Genomic DNA, 10,122 nt, shown 5'->3' on the forward strand with positions numbered 1-10,122 from the left:
ATCCATAAAATCTCGAAATAGTCTTCTTAAAAGCACTTATTGCTATGTTTATGTCTATTGCTTGTTTTTGAAAGGTTGTTAGTTTGATAAAGTTCTATTGTTGTAGACCAGACATCTGTGCGCTTTTATTTCTTCTGAAGCAGACTGAGGTATTTTCCCATCAATGTCTTTCTCTCTTTTTCTAAAAATCTCAGTAAATCTCCATGCAAATAACAACCACATAATCAGTAAAATCCCTTGATGGGGCTCCAAAGAGCCGAACAGGCACGCATTCAACTATTTCACTGCTTCATCGAGGAGACGCCCCATTTCAAAGAAGAAATCACCTAATTCATTCCGACATAACTTATGTTTTAAGCTCTCTTCCGTGGCCATTGGTGTGTGTGATTTGTTTGGATCTGTGTGATTAGGAACAGTGATTCAATCACAAAAAATGTTTGGTTTGACATGCCCAAATGGCATGTTTTGCACAAATGCAATGTCAATACGTGTCACTGAGTCATTGTTCAGCTAAACCACTACCACTCTGCTGTGAAGTGTACAGCAGTACATGAAGGATTAATGGATCAGTTAATACTGAATGAAATGTTTTTTCTGGATTAGGGAGTGGTTGAATATATGCCATACTTTCATTTCAAGGGTCTGAGTGCGATGCACAAACATTTTGGCTTACGCGTCGGCTTTAAACAAACCACTTAAAAACTTTTTAAAAGTCCACCAATCTCAACATTCAGGCTGCCATAATTCAGAATGTTTTAGCCGTATAGTCAAATAGTTTAAACAGCTAAAAAAAAGCTAAAAGCTGTGTGTGTGTGTGTGTGTGTGTGTGTGTGTGTGTAATAGAGAATGGGAATCTCTTGGAATCTCTGTCACGCCATGTTTTTTTGGAAAACCACCTTGCATACTCTTAGAATAAAACAGACTAATATGTATATAAAAAATAAAAAATCTTGCTCTTCTTTTTTGTCTGAGAGGCTGCAAATGGTCATTATTAACTATAGTGGTAAATATATATATATATATATATATATATATATATATATATATATATATATATATATATATATATATATATATATATATATCTAATGTTTAATATATATTATTATAAGATATATATGAATGAATTATATAAAATTATTTGTTAAGAAATATAAATTTTCTTTTAAGAAATCAGGTGGCTGTCTAAAAACACATCCATATATTATTCACTTGACTGTTAAATCACAGCATTAAAGGCTAGCAGTAAACTTAACAACCCCTGCACAGCAACGACTCCATCTACTGAGTCGACATCAAGCACTTAATGAGTTTGAACGGATCTCATAATTTCCTAATCGTGACTCCTGCATTGGGTGATAAGCCGCATTGTGTGCCTTCTCTCAAAGCGCTAATATCCTTCTTCACGTCCTCTCACTGCTGCTTGGTTTGCAGTAAATACTGTGGTGACAAAGGAATGGCATGGAGTTTTCGGCTAAACCGATCCTTTTGCTTTCAAGTTCTCCAGCTTTCTCATCTGCTCTGCGGTGAGAAAAATGATCTGTTCACATTAACACCATGCCGCACTGGCCTGTTATCGTTCATGCTGACACAGTAACACACATGATTTATGTGACTGATGCGCTGTCTTGTGTGAGGATGTTCTCATTCTTGTGGGGAGCGAAACCTCCCCAAGACCTTTACTGAATAACATCATATGCTTGTGTCTTAATATTCACACACACACACACACAAACACACGTATCATCCTACCAAAAAGACTTATCAGTTGTTATTTTACTCAGGGCGAGATTAGCGCCCCCTCCTCCTTCTCATGTCACAGATAAGACCGCCACACACAAGGCTCTAGCTGTAAATGATTACGGCCTGATGGCTGCCTGTGGACTAGCCACTTCAGAAATCAACATGCACAAAAATAGAAGCGACGACTTTACATTACAAAACATCTACGCTTTTTCCGGCTGTATCCTTGTTGTGGTGTCACACACATTTTTCGCTTATAAACAACAGCATTTAAATGTCATCATGTAAGCTATTACTTCCCGTCTCTAACCTAGTTGTGCATTGTGTGTATTCAATATTGTACTTTAAATATATGTGGCAGCAAGATGCAGTCCAATGCCGCATCCAAAATCGAATACTTCGCTACTATACAGTACAAAGAGTATGTCCAAATTCACAAAATGAGAAAAATAGTAGAATAGTAGAGAAAAAAAAGTATATATCATCTGGTACTTCAAGTGCAAGTCAATGGACTCACTATCCCACGAGACATAAAATATACATTTAAATGGTCACAGACTAAGTTCAAATTCAAATGTACCTTCTCAGACAGTACGAGATTTCAGAATGCACAGCAGCAAGTCTTTTAGTATTAGATCACAAATAGACATGAATGCTTGGTCAATTCACTTCAACTGCATTTCTATGCGTATGGCATTCTTGTGTAAATAGGGTTTTTATATGCATGGGATTTTAGAAAATAACCTGTTGTTGAACTGTTAAACTGTTGCTCTGCCATTTCAGTAGTTAACTTGCAAGTCACGAGAATATTACTGTGGCAATGCTGATAATGCACTGGCATTGTGTTATGAACTGCATCCTGATAAGTGTTATTCTGTATTTTGTTGTTATTAAAATTCTGATTTAAATAAAAGTCCAATTCAATTCAGTTAAGGTAGCAAACAGGTGCAAAATTAAACAAATTCTAATTGAATGTCTGTTTAAAAAAATAAGTGTTGTTTTAAGATAAAAACTGAAATATAATTTTTAGGATGATGCTTGACAAAGTATTTTCACAAATGTTGAGAAAGCCTTACAGATAGATAAACATATATTTTGATATATATTCTCAGAAATGTGAATATATTATATATACACATACATTACACATTATTTAATAAATGCTTATAAATATCATGATTAATCATTATTAATCTAATCCAAAATAAAAGTTTTTGTTTACACAATGTGTGTGCACTGTATATTTATTTTATAAAGACACACACATACAATATATATTTTAAAAATATTTACAATTATTTACATGTTTATACTTATATATGTTTAATATTTATATTAATATAATTAATATTATTGTATGCAATAATTTGCAATTAATACATTTAACAGCAGTAAAATTTTGATATTTAACAAATTTGGAAACCAGGGTGGATGAACGCTTAATTTGTCAGAATGCCATTTCTTGTTCAATTTCTCTAAATGGTAAAGTACATTTTTTTATGATTCAGCTTTAATTTGAATCCAGCTTCCAGTGGAATGTGACCAACTGAATATCATTTGAATATAATTCAAACATAATTCTTAAATGCTAAAAAGGGGACTCTTCATTCTTACATATTTCACAGTTAAATAGCATCCAAAAACCCACTTGAAAACAGAAGCATTTCTATTCGCACGCTTGCGTAGAGTATGTTTCGGTTCCTGCTGTGAGATTTGTGTATCTCTGTCGTCGGCGGGCCCTGTAATCAAATCTTTTCTGTTTTTAGGATGGTTAGTATCTTCTCCTCAAATCCGTCCTTTCCCTTTCATCCTCTAATGACAGACCTGCTCCTCATTATGGAGTTTAAAACCCAGCCAGACCCCAAACCCAAGCAGCCACATCTTCCACCCAAATCTGTTCTTGTGAGCTTTTCAATGTGGGAACGGGGGGTGGTCGAGGGCTTCTCTCCAGAAATGCACGCAGACCAAACCGACCCAGCTCTGGAAACGGCATTTAATCATTAGCCTCATCGTTTCGTGATCATCTGAGGAAGAACTGCCATAAAACCGCTGTCAGTTCCTGTCAGGCAAGTAACATGTGCAAGTTTTGCGCCGAAGGGGAGCTAATGGGGGCAGCGCCATTAAAAATGATGCCTGGCCATAACTTTTTAATAGAGTAAACGCTTCTTCTGGGTGGCATGAAGATCCATCAACCTCAAGATCCTTTGGGTGATAAGGATTCCCACATATGTCAGAAACGAGCCCTCATTGTGACGAAAACGGTTCGGGTTGTGTGCTTGAATGTAAAAGATAGGAAGGGATGCTGGCATGCTTTGCAGCATCTGAAGGTGGAGGGACCTTTCTTCCTGCTTTCCTGTCGGCGACATTCCGAGCAGCATTCCGGCTCTCCAAAGTGCTTACTGTTTGGAAAGCAAGTTTCTGCCCGCAGCAGGAGCGACCGTGTGCATGTAAGGAGCGAGAGTGAACGAAAATAAGGTCAGCAAGTAAAGGAAGAGTGACTTAGCACACAAAACCACACGCTCGCCCTCCTTTATATTTCACACAAGCATCTTCTGGCCTCTCTGCTTGAGTTCACTAAACACAATGGCTTGGATATGAGGAGGCAGGGAAACCCTTTGTGTGTGATACACACTTCATTTCCTTTTCCTCTTCGCCTGAACTCTCCCACAATTCATCTACAGGACAATGTGAATATCAGTTCTGGATGTTCTCATCATCCGTATATTTAAAAGTATTGAACTTCATTATAATTGGCTTCTTTTCTTACTCTAGTTTTCTTTCTCTTTCTTAAATTAGTCCTTTTTGTGTTTCCTGCAAATCTGTGTTTTTGGCCTCCTGTTTAACACACAGCGAGCGCTTTTGTTTTTCCTTCTCATCTTTTTCATGTGGCTTCTGCTTTTATTGTGAAGAACCGCTGGCTTATTTTGTTGTTAATTAGCTGTAAGCCCGAGGAATTGTGTGAACAAGCGTGCAAGGCTTTTTGAAGTGGCTAGAAAATGGAAAGTCACTGGAATCTAATGGACTTATTAATGCAGTTTAATTCTTTCGCATACACACAAACACAATATGTGCATTATTAAAATTCTAACATTCGTTGGTATTCCTGCTAATGTTATGTTTTTACGGCTTTTGGGCGAGATTAGGTTTTTTAAAGACAATGTCTGTGAAGTGATTGTTACTATGAATGCGAGTAATGTTTATCATTAGTTAGTTCAATTAGTACATTTACAGGTTGCAGACACATGAAATTAGTTTTTCAGATTTTCCCATTTTTAATTTTTTATAAATCAGTCTGTCCTCCAACAAATAAACTACCCTATTGGTCGTTTGTGCAAGTACCTTACAAGACCTATATTTACGTTTTTTAAGTTAAGCACCCTCAAGTGGGCATTAAATATTGACAGTGTCATGTTGCGTCTGTCGTCAGGAAATGACGTAAAATTGTCACCGCCAATCAAAATGCGTGTGTTGTTTAAATGCAGCGTGTGGACTGCTTTAATTACCGATCTCATTGAAAATAAAAACATATTTTGATGGGTGAAATTCATACGAATGACCACACCTAACTCCACACCTAAACCTACCTGTTACTAAAAATCCTTCAAAATCATAAATTCTAACGTATTATGAGCATGCGCGCTCTCAGTTTTCGATCCCATGCGCGCATGATCACGTCTCATTATATTACGGAAAATTGTAGTAAATGTATTAATAAGTCGTATTTCAGGGATTTGTGTAAACAACCTACACAGACGTATTGGTTGGAGGACATGTTGCGGCTAATATACATTTATATCTATGGTAAAACTTTACTTTGCAGTTACACCTATTAGTTGCTTCTTAGCATGCATATTATTAGAATATTTATTGATGCATATTAATGCCTTATTGTAAATGACCTTATTCACATCCCTAATCCTACCCAATAACTAAACTTAACAACTACCTTACTAACTATTAATAAGCAGCAAATTAAGAATGTATTGAGGGATTAGTCGCAGCCAATAGTTAACAAGTGTTTCCTATCCTAAAGTGTTACCATATTTATTTTGTTTATTGTTTAACAACTAATGCATTTTATTCAGCATCATGTTTTTAATAAAAGGCTTGGATCGTCTGTACAAAACACCTGAGGAAAATGCACCGGTCAGCTTCTCTCTTAATACATTTCAGCTTTCGTCTTATCTTCTCTGCGTATTTTATAGAAGCCAACAAACCCTTTAATCTTTTCCACCATGGGAAGATTACTGACAAGCCTGATTCTGATGAGATTAAAATCATGGAGATGCTCTGGTAATTATTACATTCCCCCCCATCTCCCCTTATAAAACTACACCCGTCCCAACAGGGATTTGACGCAAAGAAATGAGATCTCTGAACAGATCAGCTCGCAATCCTCTCTGTCCGTGTGCATAGATATACTTCGCATTCACACACAAGCCCAAACATGTGCGCAACTTTGGATGTCAACAGACATGTCTTTCACCCAGTGCCATGTGTGTGACTCGATGTAGGAAGTGTCATGTAGCAGCTGGCAAAAGAGCATGAGTGAGTGGGCGATTGGTCCCTTCCGAGGGGATTAAGACCACAGGAAGTTCTTAGAAACATCAGGCCTGGAGCCTGGGACTGATTCCATGCGCTGACTCAGTCTAATTCACTCCAAACGGACTTCCCATAAGCTATACAGGATTTCATCCAGGCATTTGAGAGTGATTGGGTCAGTGCAAGTGATTTACATTTGGTGAGTTTTGCCTAGAAACCCTCCGCCTATCCGTGGTGACTCACATCCTGTTTTTAAAAACGTTGAACGCTCAGTTATTTTGCCTTTGGGCATGTTTAAACAAACACTGAGTGCTTGCTGTGAGCGTGTGCGTGTGTTTATCTCCTTTCTGATTGTGCACTTCATATTTAGTCTGTGTTAGTATACAGGCATTTGTCGGGTGTTCTTGGGAGCGTGATCTGATACATTGGCCAAACTTTAAAGTCCTCCATTAAACCTTTGAGTCATCTGTCATGCTCTGTTGTTTGAACACACTAGATTAGTCAGTATATACTGAATGCAAAGGCCCCTTCTTATCCCTGCCCCCTTTTCAATGGTGTTATTATTTCCAAGTGCATTTGTATACTTTGCACATCCCTGTAAGCTTAGGGATATTGGGAAAATGTGTGAGGTATGACTTATCTGGGATTTGGCTCTGACTCATTTGATGTGCAGAGAGGTGTGGCGTTCAGACCTAACAAAATAAGGAATTAATGCAAGTTTTAAACAGTATAGTTCGCAATTCACGTTCAGTCATTTGGAGAATTCCACACACACTAAATCCTTTACTAAAACAAATTTTACTAAATCGGATGTATTTTAAGAGCAGTTTTATATGAATTTGTACGTATGTGAATTTGTATTAAACCCACCTGTCACTCAAACCGCGCAAAATCGTACGAGGGAGGTTGTACAAATTCGCCACCTCTTAAATTTCCTACGAATTAGTCATGATACAGTGCTGTGTTTTCATGTTGTAAGTACAAGATCCCAATGCAAATACCAAAAAACTGGAAAAAAACAAATAATTTGTTTAAAGAAGAATGTGTTTTTTTCAGATGATGATGACGGTGCTGCTTGTGAATGATTTAACTATCAAAACTGTGCACAAAAAAGTCAGAAGTATCATGTAGTAATGATATTTTCTGGACATGACCTACTATAGGGTTCAAATATGTACATTTTAAACACCAATATGTACCTTTTAGGTACTGAAATGGACCCATTGGGTAAAAACATGCACCTTTTGAAAAGGTACTGCCCCAGTGACAGCTTTTGTACCTTCCATTTCTGAAAGTGTATGGTATTTTGATTGGACATGCATTGCTTAATATAATATAGTGCATCATGCTCAGTGTTAAATTCTAAAGTCATTTTTGTTTACTTTATCTGATGAAAACTTTTAGCACAATGTTGAGTGCCTGCTTAATGTGGGTCATGACTTGCATCTAAAACACACTGAGAAACCGCAGTAAACTCTGTACAGAATAAAATAGTAAAGATCTGACTCATACTGAGCTCTACATAAAGCCACGTGGCGAGTTTAGCAGCCTACTCAACTTTCATCTTTACTCACCTCATTGTGAATATCTCATAAAACATAAACATAAAAAACGTCCTCTTTTTCGTTTTACTGTGTCCACCCTCCTAATGCATCTCTGGCATCTCCCCTGGTTTCCGCAGCAATGCGTTCAGGTGACAGGAGAGCAGAGATACACACGGCTGCCTGTCATAGCAAGCGTGCCAACAGAAACCCAACTCCTCTCCTATCCTGAGCTTTTGTGCGCTCAAAATAGAGCCGTCAAGACACACTTAAGCTCTTTGATATAACAGATGAATCTAACCGCAGCAGAGTTTTGTTTACGTTTATACCTTCAGGCCTGTGGTGGAGCCGGTGGATGTCAGAACAGATGTTTCAGGTGTTTCTGAGGAGGGGATTTGACCACACACCTGTCAACTCTGAAGCGTTAGATTATTGCCAGAGTGATAGATAATGCCAACGGGGCAGGTGTATAAAGCGTGCTCTCACATAATACTTTAGGATTGCTTTATTATTTTTCTTAATCATTTTAAAGCTGGAAAACGCCGCTCAACAGTCTGCAAGTCATCATTATATGGAAAATATGTGAATTTTCTTGCCTGCTGTTACGCGTATTTAAGTGTTGTCGTTTGCTAATTGCTGTAATTGTTTAATGCAAGTGATATAAATAATTATATGCACAGTTAAGTCATTTATAATCAATACTGTAGTATGCCAATACTGTAATAGTGTCTTTAAACATATTTGTGAAGTGTATTTTAGATGTAAAACATTTTAAGTTTAAATTATATCCTTTTTGTTAGGTATTATTTCAGTAGCTTTGTGAGCAGCGCGTACATTTTTAGCAGCGTTGCGATTCAGGTGTCACAAGTTTGTGTCCAGGCTCTTGGTCCTTTCCCAATCCATCCTCCCTCTCTCTCTGCCGCTTCGCTTCATGTCAGCTACGAGCTATCCTATTAAAATTAAAAAGGCAAAATATACTTTTTAATCTAAGCAACCCGGGAATCTGTTTGTTTTAATCTCCATATTTATGTCCCCTTCTGCAAGTGAATTGCTTTCACTTACTTCATCTCTTGTTTTTGCTACCCTCAGGCATCCTCATCTGCCTTTTGAAAGGAGTACTTGAGCAACATGATCTCAAACACTCGCAAGTGCTTTCATAAGCCCCTCTGCTCTTTCCAAGAGGATGTTTGACCTCTGAGAGATCTAATTTGTTCTTTCGCATGTGCATCCACAATGAAAATGTGAAACCAAATGTTTTTCTTAAGCGACCGGTTACACCTTTTTAAAATCTTGTCAGATCTGGTCACAGATAAGATTTATTGCCTGTAATAATATTTTCAAATTTATTAATCCTAACTTGATAAGGGATCAGACGTCTAAAAGAAAAAAGTTTTAAAAAAAAAGTAAAAACTCTTAAAGAGAAAATGTTTTTTATACACTCTCAGAGATAAAGGTAAAGGAGCTGTCACTAGGACAATAATACCTTTTCAAAAGATACACTTTTGTACCTATTACGCTCTAATACTTTAAGTACTAATACATACTCTTTTAGGTATAAATATGTACCTTTTGAAAAGGTACCGCCCCAGTGACAGCTTTTGTACCTTTGTTTCTGAGAGTGTATATACAAAAAGCAATGCATAATGCATCATACCATCATGAAGAGTTATCAATACATAAATGACCGATTTCTGACAAGAATTTTCATTCATCATTGTAGTTCCTGTTCTGCTCATTTGCAGAGTTAAACTAAATAGAGAAAGCAATAATTCAGCAGTCTTGTATTTTAACAGGAAGCAGAGCTTTGAAGTTAAAAACTTCTTGAAGGATTTGTTACAAACATGTGTACATTAACTGGTGGACTGGCACCCATTCACTGCAAAGGATACATTGAGCAAGCAAGTGATGCAATGTTGAATTTCCAAATCTGTTCCGATGAAGAAACAAAGACATCTACATCTTGGAAGTCCTGAGGGTTAGTACCTTTTCAGCAAGCATTCATTTTTGGGTGAATCACTCCTTTAATGATTTACAACTGCTTTGTGGTTTCAGATCACTGAATGTGTACAGATAAAGTGCAATATTAGCTATGAGTAAAAAAAAAAAGTGATGATAGTCATGTTGTGGAGTGATGTGCTCTTAGTGTGGTTAAATAAATCCAGGGAAAGATTTTATGCTCATGCCCCAACAATATTACTCAATCATTCTCAGATCTTGGCAGCCCCGACTGTAAAAGTTCTACAGCATGTGCTGTGCTATGTTGGTCTGAAACCCCTGTGACAGCATCACGTGTGTT

Source organism: Puntigrus tetrazona, chromosome 16, assembly GCF_018831695.1.
Source record: "Puntigrus tetrazona isolate hp1 chromosome 16, ASM1883169v1, whole genome shotgun sequence".
Classification (NCBI taxonomy): Eukaryota; Metazoa; Chordata; class Actinopteri; order Cypriniformes; family Cyprinidae; genus Puntigrus; species Puntigrus tetrazona.